Raw genomic sequence first — 25,731 nt, 5'->3', positions numbered from 1 at the left:
CAATCTCTTTTCCATTGTAGTACATTGTAGGTGTCTTCTCATGATATTTCTGTCTCTAGTTTTTCTGATCTGCCAAACTGCACAACAAAGCACGTGTGAATCAGACAGATAGGAGTTTGAGTTCTCCGGTCTTTCACTCTTTAACCTTGTGACTCAGAAACTTCACTTTACATCCCTCAATCCTCAAGTCTTCATTCCTAAAAGTTGGCAAAAGCACAATATTCAACTCAAAGATTTGTTTGGTTTTGTCTAGATTAAATGAGTTAATCTATATATAGACCACTAAACTCAGTGTTTGGAACCTAGTTAAGAGCTTGATATTAGTTTATTAGTATTTTAATTTTTCAGTAATTCTATCCTCAATGCAATATGATTACTAGAACCCAAGTTGTGCCAACATTTCTCTCACTAATGTCACCAATGGCTTTCGGGGGCGGGGGGCTGTAAAGGTTTTTATTCATTTGATATTGTTAAACATCACTTCCTCAGCATACTTCTTTGCTATAGTGTGCATGTCATTGTACTCTGCTGTTTATCTCCTACCTTTATGATACTTCTTTCTTCATATAACTTGATGGTTTCCTTTCTCTGACTCCTAAGTGCAATGCAGACAGAGCTTATTTCTGTACCACTGTGCTCCCCACACTCACACTCATGAGAACCCTTTCTTTGCAGGGAATCTCAACAACCCCTGAGAACAAGTCAAACACAATCCTTACGTTCTGTTTTAAGCTCTCACATTTGTGACTCTTTATCTGCTATTTCCATGGGTATATATCTCACCCATGACAAACCATACTCCAAACCCATACTCCAAACCCATACTCCAAACCAAACTGATGATGTTTGAAACATGAATAATCTTGCTAAGTTACCATCATTGTTCCCGTTTCCCAGGCTTGAAACTTTTGTCATTTTCTACTCTCCTGCATCTTCTTCCCCTATATTTATTCAGTTCTCAAATCGTGTCCTTCCCTCAAAATATCTGCCCTTCCCCCATCTCCTTGATAAGGTCCTTAGATCTCATGCCTGTATTAATTTCTGCCCTCAAAGTCTATTTTTCCTTCCACCCACCTACCTAGTCATACATTCATTCAATGAGTATTAATGCTCTACCATGGGCCAAGCATCCTGAGGTCCCTACTATGAAAAATACATGAAATAACAATCCACTCTTAGCTTTTCAGGGTATATATTCTCTTGGAGGACAGTAGACATTGATAATGCACACATGCTATGGAGTCAAATAGTCTTCTGTTAAAGTCTTGGATCCTTTGTTTCCTACAACCATAGATGATTGACTTAACCTCCCCATGACTCATTTTCTCATGTGTAAAATTCAGATGGTAATGGTACACCCTTGATAGATATTTTGTGACTATGAATTAGGTGGTGGCACATCGAAGCCTTTGCACTGTGTCAAATATCTAATAAACCCTCAATAAATATTAACCATTATAATTATTACTAATAAAAGCAGAAAGGAACATTGTCATGACAAGGCTATGTGTGATTAAAAGCCAACATGAGAATTATCTAGAGTAGCAGTGATTCAGGGAAACTGAGGTGAGCTGTGACCCTTCTGGGGCCAGTTCAATGAACAACCCAACACAAAGACAGGTTTCATTTATGCGTGGTGCTGGGTGAGACTGTATATAGGGGTTGATGGCTTCTAATAATAAGCCAGGACATGTGAACTTCCTCCTGTTCACAATGTGGAGACCGTTTAGATTTTGGAGTTGAAAAATAATATGATAAAATCAGTTTTTGTTCGTCTGTTTGTTTTTTGTTTTTTTGAGATGGAGTCTCGCTCTGTCACCCAGGCTGGAGTGCAGTGGCGTGATCTCGGCTCACTGAAAGCTCCACCTCCCAGGTTCAAGCCATTCTCCTGCCTCAGCCTCGAGTAGCTGGGACTACAGGTGCCCACCACCACGCCCGGCTAATGTTTTTGTATTTTTTAGTAGAGACGGAGTCTCACTGTTGTTAGCCAGGATGGTCTCAATCTACTGACCTCGTTATCCGCCCCCCTCAGCCTCCCAAAGTGCTGGGTTTACAGGCGTGAGCCACCGCGCCCGGCCAATAAAATCAGTTTTAAAACAACTTGAAATCATATAGCAACCCCTTATTCCTTTATGCATGCTTTGCCTGCCCTCTGTTAAGGTCAATTGCATAATATTTTTCCCATTTAAATATTGCATTTTTCCAAGTGGAATAAGAATGACTAGGTCTTATTTTGAGGATAGGAGATATTCAGCAAATACTTGATCATTTATTGAAATATAACTGTTTTGACTGAGCACAGAAGTAAGGAATTTTTGAATCACTTCCTTTTGTGAAGGTGCATTTATTTTGTCCCTTTATTCCATGGCTACATTCTGTACCATTAGACTGAGGTTAATTTATGGTTAAAAATGCCTGTGGTGTTTTGTTACAATGTCTACAAATATCAACCAAGTCATCTCTAATAGTGTACAAGTAAATTAAACTCCAAATCAACTGATTATGATACTGAGGTGCAGTCTTCACAATGATTAGGAACTTGATTATTTAGTAGAATTGTGCTTAGGTATGAACATCACCACTCTTTTCTGCACTGTGAGAAGAAATTACTTAATATAAATGGAAGCATCTTATTTGGCTCTGTGTGGTGGTTTTGATTTTTTTTGACCAAACGCTATGATTATAAAGTTCAATGAGCTATTTAAAATAGATTCTGTCTCAGAATAAAATGCATTTTGTTCATAACTTTGCCAGCTACTATGTCAAGCCTATATTTACTAAGGGCCTTCATGAAATGTCTGTTTGGAAGAATCAGTCTGTAATGGCAGTGATGTGTCAAGGAAAGACCATACAGCCTTAGGGAATGCATTTTACCTGGTGTGGGTTGTACGTACCTGTAACAGGAAAGATTCCTTTGTCTTTGGGCAGTACAGTTGGCCTGGCAGGGTGGTGGAGGATTCTGCCTGTGCTTTCCAGCTCATAGCAGGATGTTCACTTTTATTTACTTCCTGAGTATCCTTCAAGTGGTACTGTTATCAGAGCTGCATTTGAGATGAAAGGGATCCCTATTATGGCCCAAACTGAAACTCTCCACAGGACACCTCTGTTAGGAAGGCAGGAATTCTTTCCAACTTTAGACACTGAAAGGAACTATTCCTTCTTTATGATATGCAAGGTGATCTTTGATATTTTAATGCTTATTACTTTAATCTCAGAGGAAATTTTAAAACATATTAATGTTCCATTTATTCCAAATATGTATAAAATAATTTATTCTTTTTCAAAGAGGGGCACTGTGTTTACCATCTGCAGATTAGGTATGCATTATGTATGTACATAAGCACTTATGAATGAATGGATGAATGATGATTTAGGTGGTATTATAGGCTCTTCCTTCTTCTAACATAATTTGCATAAACAGTGGTCTCAGAAATAAATTTCCTGATTCTTTACTTGCAGAGCCCAGGAAATGCTTGCAAAGTCTGAGGTTCACAAAATGGGTTTGGTTGGTAGTTGTGTGCCTGTGTATATTTTCCCATTTCTTTTAAATTCTTAATGACCTTTATGTAAGTTTACTTTACCACTTTGACCCCAGAATACCACATATTTTATTGGCAGAGCTATTTATTACTGAAAGAATGTAAAGTAAAGTTATAAAAATGTCTTCTAGATGAGGCATTTTTAGTATATATTCTGTGGTTAATTTTTTTTTCTTTTTTATCTTTCCATTACTTCTGTCTATTTATGGAAGCAATGTTTTAGGCTTATTCTTTTCTGACTTTACTAATGCACTTTTCTGACTTTAATATGCACCAAAGTTGCCCTGTTTAACAGCTTTCTCTGCAACCTTTTACTAACATTCAGTCTCTTGGGAATCAAGCGCAAAAACAAAGTCATCCATCTTGAACTAATATACAAGCTTACACCTACTGACAGTAGTAAATACAAAATTGGTGATGCTCTTCACGACTGGAATTCCATTTAACTACCAATTCCCAAGGAGACTAATTCATTTACCAACGGATATGAACAAAACCACAGTCACTATTTCAGAGAGCATATTGTATTTTCCCTCTTTGAGATAATTCTAACGAGGGGCTGTTCCACCTCACATCTTCGATCACATGGTGGTGAGAAAACCCTATAACTTAAAGGAGAGGAGTTTATTACAGTAAGTATAAAACAGAACAAAACAGCTGGGCTTCCACAGCACTTTATGGGAAACGTCTTCTGACTCTTCTATAAACAATTCCTTTGGTAAAGTCCCCATTTTATGTTGGTTTGCTCTGTCATCGGTGTAGAGTTATGGCTTGAATAAATTCTTGTTGAGGGTTTCAAGGTTGGCATGGGAATGCCTTTCTTTTCGAGATCTTATAGTAGATGTGTGTAATTCATCAAGTGTGGAACATATGCCATGCTTTATTCACAAACTTTGAGAGAAGTTAATTGCCAGCTATCACCTTCAAAATCTGGCACCAGAATTTGATATCTAAATCATTTGAGTAAAAATTAGTTTGTAAGGCTTTGAAGTTACTCCTAGCAAATATATTAGCTTATCCAAATGAAAATAATTTTAGTGTGGTTTTATGATTTTCAAACGCTTGTTATTTATGCTTCATTTCATACCTTGGTAAGCATTTTAGGATTTCACTATATCTAAATTATGGAGTGGGTGTGAGAATTAAAGACATAACTAAATTGCTGGAGAAAATCAGGTTATAAAAATTTAATTTGTATTTTATTTGAGTAGCATTTAAAGGAAAAATGTGTTTTCTATATGTACATTAGACTTTTGATATTTTGTGTGTGTTATAAAGCATAATATCCTCCATATATTTACTTTGTAAAGAAAAAAAGTTATGAATATAATGCAAACTTATTTATTCCTGTTCTCTTTTTAAATTGAACTGTTAACAATTACCAATGCCTTGAAAACTCACAAAAGTGCATTAGGCAATATACTTTCACAATTAATTGGTTATTAGATCATTAACAAAATTTAAAATCTTTTTTCTTCTTCTTATGGTACCCAACTGTAGCATAAAAGAACAGATATGACACATTATTTGATGAAATGCCAGTTTTAAAAAACCTTTTTTAGTTTAAAATAATTATGTCTAGTCCTCACCTAAAACTCAGCTGAAAGTTGTTAACTTTTATATTTGAGTCTAATTTTGAGAATAAAAAAATAAGCTGCAGCAAAGTGTATTTTTTCATTACGTAAAGCAAATAAAACATGTTTCATGTATAAGAATTTTGGTTGATTACCCTGTGTGTAAGATATTCTTCAATTAATCAGTTCTAGCTGTTTCCACAAGAAACAATTTTTCTTTGGGCATGTGTAATAGAAAAAAACACATCAAGTTGGGCATAATGTGTTTTTTTTGTACTTCCTCTTAAGCAATTCATTCAAATTTAGATAAATTTCATGTTATTTCATTTTGAAGTAGGCAAGCTATATTTATTTCACTTTGTTTCAAATGCAAATGGTTAAGTGTTTTGCATTCTCATCAGTAAAGAGTCCTATGACTAAATCATAATTTAATGATCTCTTCCTAGAGAGATGATGCAAAATTTAGATCTGAGAAAAGAATTCTTTTTATCTATTTAGGCTGATCTTTCTATAAAATCTCTGCAGGCTTCCTTTGTTGTTCAAATCATAAAGATGAAATCAATATTGTGAAAGATAATGTATTTTATTATAGAAATATGGATTATTGAAATAAATCTTTACATATGAAATGACATTTTATGCATTGCGATAATGTGCTTTTTCCCTGGAGTTAGGAAATTGTCTCAGTTTTATCAGAAGCAAGAGTTAGGACTTTTTTATTTAAACCATCATATACAATTTAGGTAAATTGAAAGAAAAAATATTTTATATTTACCCACATCTTTTCCATTTTCAGTGCTCTTTACTTCTTTTTAAAGATCTGAGTTTCTATCTGGTATAATGTCCTTTCAGCCTTAAAAATGACTTTTAGTGTGTCTTATATACAGTGTAATTCTAATGATGACAATCCTCTTAGTTTTCATTTATCTGAAAATATCTTTATTTTACCTAAATGTTTGAATATTTTCACTGGATAAAGAATTCTGGGTTGATGCCGGGTTGGGTGGCTCACGCCTGTAATCCCAGCACTTTGGGAGGCCGAGGTGGGTGGATCACGAGGTCAGGAGACCGAGACCATCCTGGCTAACATGGTGAAACCCTGTCTCTACTAAAAAATGCAAAAAATTAGCTGGGCATGGTGGCATGTGCCCGTAATCCCAGCTACTCAGGAGGCTGAGGCAGGAGAATGGTGTGAACCTGGGAAGTGGAGCTTGCAGTGAGCAAAGATCGCGCCACTGCACTCCTGCCTGGGCGACAGAGCGAGACTCCGTCTCAAAAAAAAAAGAAGAATTCTGGGTTGACAAGATTTTTTTTGTTTGTTTTTCTTTCAGAACTTTTAACTTGCTATAAACAGTATGTAATGTGTTGTTTTTCTCTCTGGCTGTTTTCAAGGTTTTTTTATTTTTGTTTTTTGGCAGCTTGATTATTATGTTTATTATGTACTTAGGTGGGGCTTTCTTAGTATTATCCTTCTGAAGGTTTGCTGGGATCCTTGAATCTATTAACGCCTGATTTTCACCACATTTGATAAATTTGCTGCCATATTTCTCCAATATATTTTTATGCCTCATCTCTCTTTCTTCTGTTGAAAATTCAATTACACACATGTAAAATGTTTTGAGGCTCTATTCAATTCCACTCCCACCCCCCAACCCCCAATCTTTTCTCTCTCTGTTTTTAAGCCTAGAATATTTCTATGTATCTAGCTTCAAGTATACCATCTCTTTTCTCTGTTATCTCAAATTTGCTGTTAAGCTAAGTGAAAATTTTAATTTCTGATATTATTTTTTCAATCCTGGAATAGCTTTCTTGTTCTTTTTTAAGAATTCTATTTCTCTGTTTAGGTTTCTCAATTTTAGGTTCGTTTTGAAAAATATTAATATATTATTTTATTCCTTAAGCACAATTACAAGTGTGCTTTAAATTCCTTGTTTGCTAAGTCCAATGTTTAGTAGGTCATCTCAGGGGTCATCTCCGTTGTCTTCTCTTTGAGTATGGAACACATTGTCTGGTTTTATCATATGTTGAGTCATTTTGAATTGTTTTCTGGTCATTGTAGAGATTTCAGAATCTGTCATGTTCTCCAAATTATATTAACTTCTGTTTTGACTACCAGGCACTAAATTTCGCAGAAATCAAATTATAGTGTCCTTTAAAGTGGATGGTTGTTGAAATCTCAATTTAATTCTTTTAACCTCAGCAGAGCCGTTTGGAGACTATCTTGCTGTCTTAGTTCTGGCTGCTGTAACAGAATACTATAAGCCAGGTGGCTTATAAACAACAGAAATGTATTTCTCACGGTTCTGGAGGCTGGGAAGTCCAAAATCAAGGTACTGGAAGATTTGTTGTTTGGTGAGGGCTGGTTTCCTGGTTTACTGGCAGCCACCTTCTCCCAGTGTCCTCACATAATGGAAGGGGTGAAGGAGTTCTCTGGGACTTCTTTCGTGAAGGCACTAATCCCAGTCAGAAGGGCCCCACTATCCTGATCTGATCACTCCCCAAAGGGTTCATCTCCAAATACCATCTCATTAAAGATTAAGTTTCAACATATAAGTTAGGGGGCAGGCACATATATTCAGTCTATAGCACCCACCGATGCATATTTCAGAGGATAGCCAGGGATTGGGCATCATTTACACAGAGAATATGGGGCCTTCTCCTTGATTGATTTCTCCTCAACATTTTCCAGTTGCTCTGTTTGCCCAAGCTCTGTCCCTTGCTACTTCAAGCCAATAACTGCAAGTTTACTTTCCTCGTTTTATCCACCTAGAATGGACAGACTGGGTCTTGATCTTCCCTAAAAGCTGTAAAATAGGAAACTTACCCAGTGTTGTTCCCTTCGTCCAGTTGTCTGCCCCCTTCACTATCTGCCTGTTTTGGATTACTTTCCAGTGTTTTCAAGTACTTACATTTTATATTTTGTCTATACTTCATAGTTGTTTTGTTTTGTTTTGTTTTGTTTTGTTTTGTTTGAGACAAAGTCTCGCTCTATCACCCAGGCTGGAGTGCAGTGGTGTGATCGCGGCTCGCTGCAACCTCTGCCGCCCAGACTCTAGTAATTCTCCTGCCTCAGCCTCCTGAGTAGCTGGGATTACAGGCGTGCAACACCGTGCCCAGATAATTTTTGTATTTTTAGTAGAGATGGGGTTTCACCCTGTTAGCCAGGCTAGTCTCAAACTCCTGACCTCAAGTGATTCACCTGCCTTTGTCTCCCAAAGTGCTGGGACTACAGGTGTAAACTACCACATCTGGTCTACACTTCACAGTTTTAGGGTTGGTTGGTTCTGAAAGGACCCATTATTAGAAATCTATAACTTCACATTGGAAAGAGTTCTCATATTACAAACATTTGAAAACATAATTTTATTGGCTGCTTCATTACAGGATTGCAGAATAATCTATTAGGTCAAACAATGTGAAATTGTCATTTTTCCAGGTCAGAAATGCTCAGATAATGGTAATTTCATATGGTTTAAACTAGTAATTATGTTCTTAGATATTTATAATTTATTTTATCATTGAATATCTATGGGAATATAGAGTTTTCTGTATTTCAGTTTGCTTACATTGTGTAGAGTCTTAGAAGTGGAATGCCTGGGTCTATGTACATCTTTAAACCTCTTCAATATAATTGCTATTTTTGTTATTAAATTGTAATGTAAATAACATGTAATTTTTTTTGTAAAATGGTTGCATGCATTAATGATGTTTAATATGGCTTTCATCCTACAATTGAGTCATGAAATTAAATTTTGGCTTTACTATTTTTTCTTTGGCAAAATATTTTCAAGTTATTTAATTGATTTGTGTTTGTTCCTTATTATCCACATTGAATATATTCATTATGCTTGTTAGCTTCTCTACTTCATCTTTGGATAAATGTATCAGAATATTTTAAGTACCCAGAAATATTTGAGACTTTCATCATCAAATTTCCTACTTTATTCATATTTAAGACTTTAAAATCTGCTTAAATTTAGGAATTTCTAAAAATAATTTCAAATTTTATCTTAGATTAAGTGGGTACATGTGCAGGTTTTTTACATGGGTATATTACATGGTGCTGCGGTTTGGGGTGTGAATGATCCTGTCACCCAGGATCATCGAGCATAGTACCCAGTAATTAATTTTGCAATCCTTAGTCCCCTCCTTCCCTCCCTCATCTACTAGTCCCCATTGTGTAGTGTTGCCATCTTTATGTTTATGTGTACTCAATGTTTCACTCCAAGTTGTAAGTGAGAACGTGGTATTTAGTTTTCTGTTCCTGCCTTGATTTGCTTAGGATAATGGCCTTCAGCTGCATCCATGTTGCTAACAAGGACACAATTTTGCCATTTATTATGGCTGCATGGTATTCCACGGTGTATACATTTTCATATCCAATACACTGTTGATGGGCACCTAAGTTGATTCCATGTTTTTGCTATTGTGAATAGTGCTGCAATGAACATATGAGTGAATGTGTCTTTTGGTAGAACTATTTATTTTCCTTTGGGTATATACCTAGTAATGGGATTGCTGGGTTGAATGGTAGCTCTGTTTTAAGTTCTTTGAGAAATCTCCAAACTGCTTTACACAGCGGCTGAAATAATTTACATTCCCAGCAACGGTGTATAAGCGTTTAATTTTAGGAAACTTTTAAGATGGCTTCTATATGCAAGTAATAATATTTGAAAATGTGTTCTATATTTGTATTTTTGTGCATTCACTCAGATATAGAAAAAGGAATCTAAGTCAATAAGTGTTTCCTGTTTGGAGAAAACTCTACTCAATATATGGGCAATACAAGTGCTCTATATAAAGCTCTTGCCTGGTTACGTGACCTTAAGTGTTGTAGTATGAGCTGGCACAAAACTATCTAAGTGAGAAACACAAAGGATATGGCATAAGAGAGAGTAACTAATCCCCATAAGATAAGGCAAATTTTTCATGTCAATATAAACAGAAGATTTGGAACCCTTGCTGTGGGCTTACTGTACTGTGGCATAGTGCTTTGAATGCCTAAGAAGATTTGTCTGTTTATCATATTCTGAAAAACAACATGAAAAAAATAAATTGAGAGGTCTCATTTAACCCCTGGAAGAAAATAAATCCAATGCAATGCTTGTAAAAAAAATTGAGTTATGTTTGTGTTAACATAGCGCATCACATACTAGCAATCTGTGATTTCAGTACATGTCTGCTAATTAATTTGTTTATTTTGTAGGAAAATAAAGTTAATTGAAAGCATGAAATATGGTTCCTAAACAATGCATGGAGAGGGCTAATTGGTTCATGGCTTTTTAAAAAAATGGATAAAAATATGCCTTAAAAGGATGTCCTATTATATCACAGTTCAAAAGAATAAAGTCCCCACCCATGTCTAAATGTATGCTAAACCTTAAGAATATCTTAAAGCAAGAATAGAAAATACCTAACACATGAAAATTATCTCTTGTATAATATCTGTGATAGAAACCATTAATAGGTCACTTTAACCTTTCCTGCTCAGCTCAGATGCAGGGTCAGCATCCTTTGGACACAGTGTTTCAGTAAGTCACTACCAATCAGTTGGGTTAGTTTATGAAATGAAGATTTTTTTTTGCCATGTATACGCCTCTTACTAAACAACCTATAACAAGAGAGTAATCTTACTTAGAAATGTATCATGAATAAGAATTATTTTGATTTTAAGAAAAATAATTTCAAGGAAAATAGTTTCAAGGAAACCATTGAAACTATTTTACATGAAACATTTTTTTCTCTCACCTAGCTACAAGGTCAAGTTGTATTCCAGTTTCAGCTTTTAATAAAAAATGACCTTTCAGTTTATTTGAAGATCTAGGTCTTCAGACATAATTGTCAAGTATCTGTCTCTCTCCTCTTTTCTCTATGGTGATTTTATTCTCAGGAAGGCTCTAAGTGGTGATAAGAAGAAGCGAGTTTCTCCTGCCTTATGTCATACCTGCTGAGCAACACTCAGTTTTTTCCTAGTAGCTCATGCATAAATCCAAGGTAGTTTTCTCACTGGCTTCTGTTGGGTCTGATGCCCTTCATAGCTTTAGTCCCCGTAGACTTAGGAGTAGAAAATATTGGCTGGTCGTGCCTGTGTCACATGGACCAGGGATAACTAGAAAGCATTGGAATTAGCCTCAATTCAGCCACATAAACATAGGAGATATTATTCCCTAGGTCCAACTGGCCTAAATGAACGGAGATAAATGCTTGGCAAGCAAAAAACAACAGGTATTCATGGTAGCTTCCACTCTTATTTTTCTTAACTATTCTGAAATTGTTCTGATGACAGAGATTACAGTTGCATTAAGGATAAAGTTTAAGCAGTTATAATAAAAGTCTCCAAAGGAGACTGGCTCAAATTGAAAAGGGACATTCAATTTTTTATGGTATTAAGCAGGTTCTGATCCTCAGTCATGTAGGAATTCAGGCCAGAGTGGGGTTTCTTTGTCATCCTCAACATGAGCCTTTTACTACTGTGGGTTAGTCAAAAGGAAAAGGAGAAGTGAATCTAGATTATCTTTAAGTAGATGAGCTGAGAGTTGCCAACAGCATTTTTCCTCATGTCTCTTTGGTGAGAACCTAGTCCTAGAACCAAACTAAGTCAAAAGGGTGACTAGAAAATTTAGTCTTTAGGTTAGCGGCCCTGTGTCCAGAAGGAGAAAAAGAACAGATTAGGCCGGGCGCGATTGGCTCACGCTTGTAATCCCAGCACTTTGGGAGGCCGAAGCGGGCGGATCACGAGGTCAGGAGACCATCCTGGCTAACACGGTGAAAATCAGTCTCTACTAAAAATACAAAAAGAAATTAGCCGGGCGTGTTGGCGGGCGCCTGTAGTCCCACCTACTCCAGGGGCTGAGGCAGGAGAATGGCGTGAACCTGGGAGGCGGAGCTTCCAGTGAGCCGAGATCGCGCCACTGCACTCCAGCCTGGGGGACAGAGCGAGAGTCCGTCTCAAACAACAACGACAACAACAATAACAACAACAACAACAACAAAAAACAGATTAGTGGGGGCAGAGGAAGTGGAGAGCAACCTGTGGCTGCCACAAGTTCTTGTTAGTCTTTCCTTTTTCTCTAACATGTTTCTTTTACATTGAGTGGAAAGCATACTTTTCAAAAACAACTGGAAAAAAAAGAAAAGGATAAACTTCATTTTGGCTATGTGTCTCTGTAAAAAGATCAGCCCTTATGTTCCTGGTATTACTCGCTATCCCACTATTCAATATTTGTCTTGTTTGCTGCAACAGAATAATAATAAGTAAAATTATCTTCAAAGATGGCAGTGACTTTTCATCCTGTAAAATGATACAAGATTAAAAATTTGGAAATTTTTTTCAATATATTCTCTGCCATTAACCAGTTGTACAACTCTGATAAAATTTCTGAACCTTACTCTTTTCAGATATAAAAGGAAGCTATGGAAGATTATGTTATCTGAGGTCCCTTCCAGACTGAAAAGATTTCGTACCATGTTGGAAATAGAGAGGTTTAGAAGAAATTCTCATCCTCCAGACATATGAGGACTTTCTCCAACAAATAGGAATTCATCCTATAACTCAGTTCACAGGCCTTTGAGATAAGACTTGGGGGCATAGGACTTCGGAGCAAACCATCAATAGGAGAGAAAACTAGCCATTGTAGGCATTGCTGATTGGAGGGTGGGAAATCCTTCTGACCTGCACAAGTAATCAATGGATGCCTTAAAGCATGAGATTTGAAAACACTTAACATTATCTTGGCTACATAATTATAATGTTATTAATGGCCACAAAGTTTCTTAGCCTTTTAAAAAAAATCCGGTGAAAGTATTTGATTTCATGACCTACCACGGCTGAATCATACATATTAATGATCCATGGCATGCAATACAAGATTTTACTTTTTTATTTGTTCCAGAATTATTGTCCTTTGATTTTTAATACATAACCTTTTGTTCTTGTATTAAACGACAAGTTAAAGGAGTATTGCCTCTGTCAGGATAACTCTGCAGAATTAATATGGTCTTTTTAGCTTTATTAATATCTAAGCTGAAGTGGCTGCTTTGTACTTTCAAGGTTGCTTTTGAAGGATCTATTCCTCAGTGGAACATCCTGCTTCCTGCTTTTTATTTTTTATTTTATTTTTTTATTACAGCAGTTGGCCGGAAAGCCCCTGTTGATCTGTGACTATTTGGAACTGCTAGACTGAAATGCCATTTTCAAAACTCCAGCTCTTCTGCTAAACAATTTTTCTAGGAATGATGCCATATCACTAGCTACTTGTATTTGCCAAAAGGCAACACTACTTCAATGGCCCTAGCTCTGGGAATGATACCAAATGACGGTTCAGGAGGGGGGTAGGCAGTAAATCAGCAGGAAAAGCTGAAAAATGCCCCAGCTTTTAATACCTTTTATCTTTTTCCAGATGACTGGCCTATCTCTCTCACCTTCTGCTTCTATTCATGATAGTACCGTTTTCTCCCCTGTTTTTGTGGCTTGATATTAGTATTTTCATTCGAAACGGCCTTCCTCAATTATCAGAGAGAAAATTCACACCTTTCAAAGCTAAGGCAATCAAATTTCCATGTGACTCATAAGTATATCTTCTTTCTCTAGCACCTATGTGCAACTGTGGGATGCCTGATAGATTAGGATTGTATGTTGAACGGGAAATGGGTCTGAACGAAGTGTCAGACAGTAGAATGGGAGCCAGGGGAGGGTTCCAAAGCAGCAGCAGAAGGTATCTCTAGCAAGCATCCACTCTGGCTGGGGACTGCCTTCTGGTTCCAGCCTTACTGGAAGCTCAGGCTGTAGAGCTGTGAATTCCTTGGGCCAGGCAAGCCTAGATGTGTTGCCTGCTTTTGATAATGTATGAACTCATCCTTGGAGGCAACAGCTATGAGGTGCTTCTTGGATGTAGAAATTTAGGTCATCTGTCTTCCTTGTGCATTGCCTTAAAAAATACTATTTCCTTTCTTGGTTTATCATTTGCTTGCCTTCTTTCTTTCCTTCCTTCCTTCCTTTCTTCCTCCCTTTTTTCCTTCCCTAGATTTTCCCTATCTCCCTCTTTTCTTTCGTAAAATTTGGTTGCCTGGGATAACATGTATTGCATACAAGCTGACTTCCTTACTGTCCCTAGTAAGCTATGTGTGGCTATTATTTCTTCATTTATATGCAATGTCAGAAGCTTAGAAGTATGTTATCTCCCTTTCAATTAAAAACTCATATTTAAGAACTGATCATCTTCTTGTTTTGGGTATTGTGGCTTGGTATTGTCTAATATATTTGGAGGGTATTTGATTTTTTAAAAAAGCAATTGGCCATGTCTATTGAGTTTCCTACTGAACCCTAGCACCCAGACCAGTGACTGATTAAATAGTAGATGCTCAATAAATATTTATTTTGTAAATAATGATTCTATTGTCAAGAAAACAAATCACCAAGAAAGAAGGAGCTATATATTTAAGAGTACTCTGTTCATCTGGCCACAATGGAGTTCTGAGTCCCTTGCTCAGCTGATGTTTACCCAGAAGATGGTAAACTCCTGAGACCAACTTCGCTTTGTTGTTCTCTTGTGGTTCCTTGACCTTGGAAATGTTTTTCTACAGGCAGAGTATTTCCCCCGTTGGAATTTTATTTAATATTCTATCTTTGTTTCTACTTTAGAAAACATGCCACGTGAATAATGATGCCTCAGGCAAAAGAAAATCACTCCAGCAGTACAGTTTAAACTTAGGACAAATCCTGCCCTCACTTGCATTCACAATTTGCCAAGGCAGTTGGTAAGAACTGTGCCCACACACGAACTGACAGAATCGAGGCCCCAAGGTTAGCGATGGTTAAAATTTAAAAGTCCATTTACTCATTTTCAAAATATTTTATTCGATTGCTTCTGAGGCAGAATCATGATTGCCTTCGCTTTTGCTGCTCCTGGTGGTGGCATCCAACTCTGAGGATAGCTCATCCAACTCTGAGGGTAGCTCTGAGGGGAGCTAAATATCCTCATTGTTCAATGAGCTAGATGAAAACAAAATGAGGCTGTAAGGTCAATCTCTCAGCCTTAGTGGAGTAAAAATTAGAAGTCAATAATTCTCTTACCAACAAAGAGGACTTGCATTCAACAGGATTTTTAAAAGTGGTATCCTGTAAAAATTTTGGAAAATACCACCATAATGGAAAAAAAAAATAAAGTGGCACATAAATCAAATGTAGTGCTAAAAATTATAATTTTTCCATATGAATTTTGGAATCCTAAAATATTTTTATGTGCTTGTGGATTAATAAGGCATCAGAACTGGCTTTTTGCACTGAATATGAGTACAGAAGGCTTTCTTCTCCAATAGTGAGTTAATAAAGGATAAGTAGGAAAAACGTTATGAAACAATATGGTAAAATTATAGACTCTGTATTAGGGCAAAAATTGTGAGAATAGTAGAAGATCTGTAAATTTATGTATGCACAATTTGACAGCGGATGGTTGTAGCATATTTTGTAAATTCAATAGTAAGCCCCACCACGCCCTTAAATGAAGGAAAGCAAGAAGACCATTTTTAATACGTACATGGCACCACACCCCTCTATCATGCAGCAATGGGAGAAAACCAGATTGGCGACCTGTGTATGGAATATGAACTGAGTGAAACCATGGGGGAGGGGGTGGGGGGCGTTTCTTTTAAATGTCGCTTTTGCAGATAAACAAGCAGGGATCCTACCTCTTTTGACCAGAGATGTTGAAAAGCACGACCAAAGTTTTTGGCTTCGTCTCTTGCTTTCCACAATGAGATAAAGTCTTAAGCCTGTAACTCTGCCTGTCCCATGGGAGTGTGCAAAGGGAGGGAAAATAAGCGGCGTGGGTGAGGGGTGACGGCGCAGAATCGAGGAAGGGAGGAGAGGCGAGAGCCAGCCTCTGGCAGGAGGGCGTAGATCCCGGTGCAAGCCAGAACAGGTCCAGCCTTCCCGCGGCCAGAGCCAGCAGCGGCAGGGGACAGGCGGGACATCCGTGGACAGCCCCGGGTGCGGACCAGCGGGGAGCGGCCGGCAAGAAACTCCCTTGGATCCGTCCAGAGCTTACTGGACCCTGCCCGTCCCCGTCCCAGCTCCCAGCCAGCTTGGGGGAGAAGTTGCCCGAGGGGAGGTACCGGACAGATCGCGTGCTGGAGGCGACGCAGGTGTGTCAGGGGTGGGGGTCAATTTGCATGTCTCGTGCCAGTCCTGGGGGGGTCTCCCATGGAGGACCGGCTAAAGGTTTGCTCCCAGGAGGAGGGGGTCAACTCGTTATGGAAAGGAAATGGTGAGCAGTCAGGGTTCCTTGTCTGAAGTGGGGGTGATCCGAGGTCCCTCAGCCTTCACCCGGGAAGAGACACCCCCTTTTCAAGCCCCGCCCCCGGGTGGCCGAGGCTGGATTCAGACAGCTCGGGGTCAGTCGGACGGAGTACACTGGGTCCCCGAATCCGCCGGGTCCCACTCACTCCCGCTGGTCGCCGGTAGGTTGACCCTCTTATTTCCAGCCTCTCCCACCCCATCCCTCGCTACTCGCTGAAGAGGATTCCAGATCCCCCTGTAGATTCCCGTCCTCTCTCGGGTGGGGGTCCAAGGTCTAGCTAGTTTGGGGGTCAGTCCCGACCTCTCTCTCCCACCACGCCCCTCACTCCCCTGGACACCTCCTAGTGTGTGGGGCTCAGATCCCCTCCCAGTCCACTGCCCCTGTCTGGCTCCTACTCTCAGGAGAGGATTCTAGATCCCAGGGGGGTTCCGAAAATGCCGCCAGCCTGGAAGGGGGGAATCAATGGACCGTGGGGTTGTGGGGTTGGGGAGCACGAAAAACCAGAGAGGGGCTAGAGCTCCACCTCCCCAGACCGCCGAGGGGGCGAGAGGGCAGGCCGGGGGCCTTGGTTGCCATGGCTCCTGGTAGCGGAGCCCGGGGAGCTAGAGATGCCAGTCACGGATGGTCCCTTCTTCCTCTTTGTGCCTCTCTCTTTCTCTCGCTTTTTTTTTTTTTTTTTTTTTTTTTTGAGTGTGAGTGTGCGTGGGGAGGCAGCACGGAGAAAGTGATTAATTTGGAGAGCAGGGATTGGAGCCGGGAGGCTGGGGAAAGCCAGCCCCTCCGTTCCCACTCTCCGGGCTTGCTGCGAGCCACAGTTTCTCAGCCAGGGGCAGGGCTGGTGAATTCCTGCGAAAAACCACGGGCAGGAGGAGCAGCAGCCGCGCAGGCCCAGGTACCCCCGACCCAGACGGCAAGCAGGGTCGAGCGCAGGGTGGGCGTTTGGGCTGTTGGGCGCGAAGGCAGGCAGGGGAAGGGGTGGGAGGCCAGCGGCGGAGGGCAGGTGTGCGTCGGCACGGCTGGGTGGCCCGGCGGAGAGGGAGCCCCAGGTTCAGCCCTTCCTCGAAGGGCGCCGGGGGTCCAGTGCCGCTCGTGGGAGCCGCGGAGCAGCCCCAGAGCCAGCAAGCGGCTGCCTGGCCAGGCGTCTGCGCGATGGCGCGCTCCCGCTGGAACGCGCCGTGGGTGGGGAGATTTGCGCGTGCGCGTGGAGATGGGTAACTAGTGAGCCACCTGGGCTCGCTCTAGGCGGAGGCTCCCGGGGCGCCCACGTGGCTTCGAATTCCAGCTCCACCATCACTGTGATGTGTCACTTTGGACTAGCCATTTAACTATGTGCCTCAGTTTCCCTTTCTCAATAATACGGAGATTATCAATACCCTCTATATTGGGTTGTTGCAAGACTGGAATGAGATGATACAAGTAATTTAACACCATGACTGACGCATATTAAGCACTCAAAAGTTAGTTATTGTTGTTGATGGCATTACTGTTAGTTAATCCTCAGTTTAATTACATATGGTGCATTTTCATTTCTCTGCATTTTCATTGAAGTAAAAATTCTGCGTTTTCTAATTTTGGAGAATAATCTTAATTAAAATATGAATATTTGTACTGCACAGTCCAACTCCTACAAAGCTCTGGCTTGCAGCAGATTGGAAGAGAGAAACTGATCAACTGCTGATGAAGTTGGCTTTTCGGTATATCGATGGAGAGAGAAGCTTAGAAAGCTCTTTGGGGAAACTTTTGGTGACAAGAAAATAAAAAGTTTATCCCACAGTTTTTTTTTTTTTTTAATTTTTTGTAAATCTTTGTGTTTTCTCTTTCACCTGCAGATGTTGCAGTTGGGTTTGTCTTAATTTCAGTCTCTTTGTGAGGGACCACCATTTGGCTTTCATAATTTAACTTGGTTACAGAGCCTATGTATACCCTGGCTTTCCATTTTATGGCCTTAAGTGCTGCAGTGGATTTACCTTTAGTAATGGCAGAACGTAGTGTATGATCATTCCTTGCAAGCTCCTGAATATTGTGAGCAAATCAATGGAGACAAATAGTTATTACTGGATGGGTGTGAGTACTGGCTATGGCAACTCATTAAAATCTCTTTCAGAGTATGTTTGTACCCACTTCACTGCAGCACAGGACAATGATGATGAATATATGTTTTCCAGATTGTTATCTGTTGCATGTAGACTTACGGATCCTTTTCTTTAAAGAAAAGGCTATAGATATTTATTGATTTCTCATGGTTATATAGGTCCTCCAACCTATCTGCTGATAAGTAAACTGTACACTTCATGGGCCTAGCTGTAGGTCTAAGAGGAGTTGATATTGCACATACTATACTTATTACATTTAAGTTAATTCATCTCATTACATGAATTGGTTTTAAATAAATTTTTAAAATCATTTGATTATTAAAATATAGGCGTTTCTTGGTGAACTTGAGGCAAGTAAAGCCTGACAGATGTCACCATCACAAAGATCCTTAGTGACCTTTACAAAATAGAGCTCACCCAGAAAGACATTTGCTGGATAGAAACCTGATTTTATAGTTGCTTCTGAAATCTTTGAAGATAGGAGGTTATTTGCCCCAAAATTGCTTTGTTGAAATAATTTAGCCTGATTCGCTTTTATAGAAAAATAAGGGTAATGATCAAGACTGATTTAACAGTCTTGTATTTTTAACCGATAAAGGAAAATTAAGTAATAGTTCGGGAACTACTGGTGTCAGATTTGAAGGAATGATTGTCAGGAAATACTGAGAGTATCACTTCAGGTAGTGGTGTTTTGCTTTGCAAGACAACCCTCTCATCCTCACCGTGAATATGTCATCTTTAAAAGGTACCTTGAGGAATTAGTGTGACAGCTTCTCTGAAATTCATGTGATCATTTACATATTGTTTCCCAGGAGCTTTGGCATTAAATGTTTCATTTATTGGAAATTATTTTGCCCTTTGATTTATGACAGCCAACAGTGCAATAGAGTCTAATGTATTTTAGAAACAATAAAATTAGCTTTTCACCATTTTCTATTTTCCCTAAAAATCTAGCAGCAATGCACTTGGAATACTTAAGTTAGTCCAGAGACAAATAGTAAGAGTAGGAAAACATGACAGATTGGGAGGTGTTGAGTCCTGAATTTGGGGACCTAATTGAAATGCAAAGGTATAATCAAGAGATGAACTTGTCTCTGTACTAAGGTTGTTTTCAGTGATGTACTGTATTATCTGATTCAGTCAACGTTCCTTGTTATTTTTTCAAACCAAGATTGAGAATACTATATTTTCAATTATGAATATTTTGATTACAGCTTCATTCTGACTAATTCAGTCTGAAGAGAATGCAATTATTATGGTGATTTACATACAATATGCTAAGTTAACACAGCTAATGAGTGAAAGCGTAATATTCTTTCTATTCATTCCTGGAAAAATATTGTGCTAAGCATTCTTTCAAAGAAAAGATTACATTATTCACTATCATTTTATGTCTACCTACAAGTAGAATTGGCATGAGCCATTTTCTCTGCTATTAAAGTGAAATCTCTTATATTTTGGTGATTACATGCCTTTCCTCTCACCCTTTGGGGGAGACTGGAAACAATTCTCAATTTAATTAGATATGCTGCTTTCTTTTTTCTGTACATCTTTATCTGAGGAAAGATTGTATTTTCTAATTTGGGAGGCTGCTTAACACCTTAAACATTACTAATTACTGCAGTTAATTTTTTGTGTGTCGCAATAGTGTAGTTAGTTAATTATAGCTTTCTCATTGGCACCACGTAGAGAATAATGAATTAACACATCCCTTTGATCAAAAGGGATTTAAGTTTATCTTCTGAGAATAAAAGTGTTATTGTGCTACTGAAAGTCACTATAATTTTCCCAAGAAACAAATTGGTTGGAATTCTGTATCACTGGGTTAGGAAGCTCGATGAATGAGTTGGATTGATCACAAAGTAGAGTAGAGCTGTGGTTGCTTGGCAACCTGACATTATTCTACAATTTCTGGTATATTTATCCAGTAAACTAGAAAATTCTGTTTTGTTAACGAATGTTTTAAGTCGGTGCACAAATAGACCATAACTAATTGAGATTTTATGTGTTGTGGATAAAAAATGATCCTGCTTACCTTCTCATTGTGTTTGGATAATAAAAATACAAAGGGACATATTCTGTTTTCAATTTTAAGGCTTTTCCCTGAAATGTTGACTTCACTTTCACACAATTTATTCCTAGTGGAAGAATACAACTTGTGTATCTCTTTGGAAGTTAAATTATTAGGGGTGTGTGTGAGTGTATATGTGTATGTGTGTATGTGTATGTGTGTGTGTGTGTGTGTGTGTGATGCTTATATACATAATTTCAGTAAGAATCACAACTAGAGTTTGAGGTGAGATGAATTCTCAAAATTCATAGTTTGCTAATTAAACTGACAATTTGGTAAATTTAGGGTGGGTACAAATATCTGATTCAAATGATGCTGGCAGATGATGATAAGAATGATAAATGCATTGAACTTGGCCAATATATAATTATATTTTATGTTTAGACCAGGGTTTCTTCTCCTGGTAGTCTTATAACATTCTCCCTTCTAATGTTTGTTTGCATCTTATTTCCCCTATAGTTGTGGAAGTAGGAGCTCTGTTGCCCATCTTCTGATTCACCTTTTCCTAACTACAGGGACTACAATTGTGCCATTTTCTTATACAACCTATGAATTTTAGTGTGCATCACAATTCCCTTCTCAGACTGTAAACTCCTTGAGGGTATACATTTCCTTTTATGCATCTCATAAACTCTTAAAGTGTCTGGCACAGTGGGAAGCAAACTGTTGTGGTGGTTACATGCACTGGCTATAAAAGTCAGGCTGCTAGGGTTCAAAATCTAAGTCTGTCAGCTTGCAGGTGTGTGGCATTGGCTTAGTCATTTTGACCTCTCTAAGACTACTTTCTTCTTTAGAAATGGGGAAGTAGCCATACTTAGCTCACATGTCACATGTGTTCTTGTGGACATTGTATGGGGCAACCTATGCAGACAGCTTAGTAGCATGGTTTTTTATTGTAGTGATAATTGTCCTTCTATATCATGTTCAGTATGTGAATGAACAAAGATACAGGGACAGAGCGTGTGTGTGTGTGTATCCCTGTGTATGTGAATAACTGTGAGCCATGATCAATGGTGGTGTCAAGTGGAAAACTGTTGATTCCTACATTAGTTATATGCACATATACCAATAATGATGGCTTCACATATTTAAAAGGTTTTCTCAATAGTTTTTCTTAGGCTTGGCTGAAATTAGAATCATCTGGAGAGTTCTTTAAAGCTACCAACCCAAATCAATTCAATTACAGTCCCTGTGGATGGTGACTAGGAATCTGGATTTTTGAAAACTTCTGGTGAGATTCTAACACACCCTAATGTACTAATATTGGTTGAGAACCACCACCTTATATTTGCGTACGTCTTCCTCAAGATTGTGTTGGGCTAAGGCATTGGTTCACAGTTACCTTGGTGTCATGAAATGTGGCTGAAAGAGAGAAAATGCTTTGGCAAACTTGTGAGGTTTTTCTTACTAATCTTCTTGGTTTAAATAGCACTTTATTCTCTGAAGATCTCAAATGTGCTTTTCATTTACTATGTATAATTTCGTTTTTCAACCAAATGTCTCTGTGAAGATGGTAGGAAAGAAGTAATTATCCTGATTTTGCAGATGAATGGAGTGAGCTACACTGAAATTAAATGATTTGACTAGATTCATACATTTAGAACAGGCCCAGATAACAAGATTCCTGTGACTTTGGGGTTTTGAATATTTCTGTTTTGCCTGCAGACTTCCAATGAGGTAGGGAGAGTTATTGTTTTTGGACTAAAGTACTGTGTAAGAAAAAGCTGTAAAAATGAGACTTTCATCTTTTTTTGGTTATAATTGTGCAGTGTAAAGAAAAACAGATTTTATTTTCTTTCCAAGAAGAGGCACCATAGTCTATATAGGATCCAAACCAATGTCCCCTGGACTATGAACACAGCTTGTATAAATATTTCATTTGGCCCAAAGAATGTTTAAGACAAATTTCAGCCAACATTTAAATACTGGAGATTTCATGTAAAAATTCATCTTTCTTGCTTATCTTAAAAGGATTGATGTTCTCACAGTATTGTACCTGAATGCCCAGGTGGCAGAATGCCACAGGTTAGAACCCAGTGGTTTGTCCCCTTGATGTTCTTGAAAGACATGTCTTCGCTGGGTAAAACATGGCTTCCTCTCACCTTCACTTTGTTCCTTTCTTTTATGTAGATCATACTCCAAAGAGGTAATTAAGGGACCTTAAAGACGGGCCCACATCTCTTTGGATGGGATTAGGGGAAGCCCACAAGGGCTGCTGAAGCACATCTGGAGCTGTTACTGCCACTTGTCCTGAAGGGATAATGGGAAGATGAAGTTCCTGGAAGGAAGTGGGAGCAGTAGCTCTGGGAGAGGGCTGTCACGTAGGACTTATGGCTTTTGGTAGAGGAACATAACTACTGTCAAATCACAAGACAGTGCTCTGCTTCTACCCCAAGATTTCCAGTTGCTTCTTCAGCAAGGCAGTAAGAGGGCAAGGGAGCCTATTATAGTGGTTTGTGGAGGTCAGTTCTCCCAGAGCAGAGCAGGATGGAGGAAGGCAGAAAAGGGATCTGAATCTAGGAAGTACATGAGGAATACCTAGCACATCTTGAAGGCTTTACATTTGTGGAACATGAGTAATGGGGAAGGGGAAAGCTAGAATTGACAAAAACAGTACAAAATAGGGAATCATTAAGTTTGTATTCAGGAGAATCTTCACCACTTTTTCTTTGTCATTCCTTTCTTCTTTCTTTCATTTGCCCGAGGTGGGCATGCTCATATTCAGTGGTGTGTTTCAGCTGGGACTCCTAAACTTCAAAACAAATTTGTCCATTTCGTTGCATTATCTATGCTTTCTAAGATGAGAGCTGACATAGCAGAGAGAATAATGTAAAAGATGTATTCCAGCTTCTATGGTAACGGGTTGGCATTTTCAGCAGAGGTTCCTCCCTAACAAAAGCTTTTGCTGTAAGTGGTGATTCTCCTGGGAGGGATTGTAGTTATGATGCCTGAGAAAGCGGAGATACCCTCAAATGTCAGTCTGGCAGCTGAAACTCATGTAACCCGGATGCCTGGATCTTTGGAGGAAGTATCCTTCTTCTTTGTTATAGTTGTATCAGAACAAGGACGATGAAGGAATAGACCAGAATGCACTGGTTGCATCATAATGTGAGGAATTTTTATTTCCAGGGACTAAGCGATGTATTTCCCAGAGTAATAGAATGTAAGTGGATAAAAGGAATGTGGGAATTTTGGTCATCTGTTGCTGTTAGAGTTGTTGGAAATTTGGTTTTTTATTGCATTGAAAACCTTGCTAAAAACTGTAAAGTGACAGAATATTAGCTATTATGGGATGTCTTACATATTGGTTATGTTCAAAAGAAATAACACATCTCATGTGCAAAAGGTTCAGGGGGAAGATAAATACTGACCTTTTCCAAGACTGATACTGGATGCTGCATTTCCATCCATTCAGAAGATTGCCTCTGAAGATTTCTATTTAAAAAAAAATCACAATGTCTTGCATTATTTGAGTGCTTTATGCTGTTTAGAAAATTTTTCCATGTCATCTCATCTGACTTTTACAATAACATAGTGAACAAAAAGAAACAGGTTGTTAGCCCATTATATAGATGAAAAAAACTAATGCAAGGTCAAATAGTTAGCTTTCCACCACACTGCCTACAGTAGTGAAAATTAGAATTAAATCATCTTAGATATCCTAATTTGTAACCCAGTTCATAGCCCACTCTATTGCTTTCAGGTTTTCTTTTTCCTTTTTTCTTTCTTTCTTTCTTTCTTTTTTTTTTTTTTTTTTTTTTTTTTTTTTTTTGGTGATAGGGTCTGGCTCTGTTGCCCAGGCTGGAGTGCTGGAGTACTGGCTCTGTTGCCCAGGCTGGAGTGCTGGAGTACAGTGGTATGGTCATGGCTCACTGCAACCTCGAACTCCTGGGCTCAAGTTATTCTCTCACCTCAGTGCCCCAAAGTGCTGGGACTACAGATGGCACCATCATGCCTGGCTAATTTTTAAAATTTTTTTTGTAAAGATGAGGTTTCACTATGTTGTCCAGGCTGGTTTCAAAATCCTGGCCTTAGGTGATTCTCCCACCTGCCCCTCTCAAAGTACTGGGATTACAGGCATGAGCCACCTTACACAGCCCAGATTTCCTTTTTGGAAGAAAAGAGCAACATTGTATAACTGATAGTGAACTGTTTTTTTAAGGAAATCTAGAGTCACTCTATAAACTGAGAGCTGTCTAGGGGAAAAATTGAAAATGTTACCAGTTATATTTTGAGGGTTGAATATAGTCCCGGCCAAAAATAGGAAGATAGACTTTTCCAAAGCATCCTGAATTCTATAATACATGTTCTTATGTTTGTGTGTGTGTGTGTGTGTGCGCGTGCGTGCACACGTGTGTGTGTAGGTCCTATGAGGCATTGTGACCAGTCATTATAAAAAGCTTTTATTGATCACCACTTTGTGCTACAGACAGGACTGAAACTGTGCCAGGCAGATACTTAAATAGCCACCATTGATCATTTATCAAGTGTTTATTATGTGTTTTGCAATCTCCACATCAGTGATTTGAGGAAAGTACTATTATAACACCCATTGTAAGCTGGGCGATGCAGACACAGAAGGGTCCTTGTCCAATGTCACACGATATGTCTTGCAGTACCAGAGTCAGAATTCAAACTCAGAAGTGTCTGATTTCCAGCCCCAGCAGTGCCCCCTTGATTAGCAGGATTCTCCAGCTATGGTCTTCACTATGGACTAACACTCTTTCCTGTTGTCCATCCAAACTTACCTGTTCTGTGTCCCATTATCCATTTGTGGAAAAGTAGACATAAAGGAATCCTACTGAGGTATTGGATGATAATGCATACCTATTCCAGGAATGGTGGCATTAAATATGAGGTTTTAAAACGTGCCAGGCGTGGTGGCGCAAGCCTGTAATCCCAGCATTTTGGGAGGCTGAGACGGGTGGATCACTTGAAGTCAGGAGTTTGAGGCCAGCCTGGCCAACATGGTGAAACTTCGTCTCTACTAAAAATACAAACATTAGCTGGGCGTGGTGGCATGCCTGTAATCCCAGCTACTCAGGAGGCTGAGGCAGGAGAATCACTTGAACCCAGGAGGTGGAGGTTGCAGTGAGCCTAGATTGCGCCACTGCACTCCAGCCTGGGTGACAGAGGGAGACTGACTTAAAAAAAACC

The 25,731-nt window shown here is 39.0% G+C and overlaps 1 protein-coding gene and 1 long non-coding RNA gene across 11 annotated transcripts in view; one reads left to right on the top strand and one right to left on the bottom strand.

Moving 5' to 3' along the window:
- Window positions 1–14,949: 14,949 nt before the first annotated feature.
- Window positions 14,950–16,543, bottom strand: LOC129033491 (uncharacterized). Its single transcript, XR_008501592.1, has 5 exons — window positions 16,159–16,543; window positions 15,800–15,895; window positions 15,649–15,701; window positions 15,186–15,230; window positions 14,950–15,104 (listed from the first exon to the last, which is right to left on the bottom strand). It is a non-coding gene; the product is annotated as an uncharacterized LOC129033491 (long non-coding RNA).
- The window catches only part of CHL1 (cell adhesion molecule L1 like), a 213,735-nt gene continuing 203,851 nt past the window's right edge, over window positions 15,848–25,731 (top strand). For 3 of the 10 annotated variants that reach the window (XM_063661828.1, XM_063661830.1, XM_054482119.2), the window contains exon 1: window positions 17,121–17,302. The gene's annotated coding sequence lies outside the window, so the exon portion shown is untranslated. Of the gene's footprint in view, window positions 16,256–16,413; window positions 16,571–17,120; window positions 17,303–25,731 lie in introns of those variants that run through there. The other 7 variants (XM_054482122.2, XM_054482117.2, XM_063661829.1 and 4 more) reach the window with 5 other exon arrangements.

This window comes from Pongo pygmaeus, chromosome 2, assembly GCF_028885625.2.
Source record: "Pongo pygmaeus isolate AG05252 chromosome 2, NHGRI_mPonPyg2-v2.0_pri, whole genome shotgun sequence".
Lineage (NCBI taxonomy): Eukaryota > Metazoa > Chordata > Mammalia > Primates > Hominidae > Pongo > Pongo pygmaeus.
The sequence above is the reverse complement of the archived record's forward strand: the minus strand, read 5'-3'. Positions and strand labels throughout refer to the sequence as shown.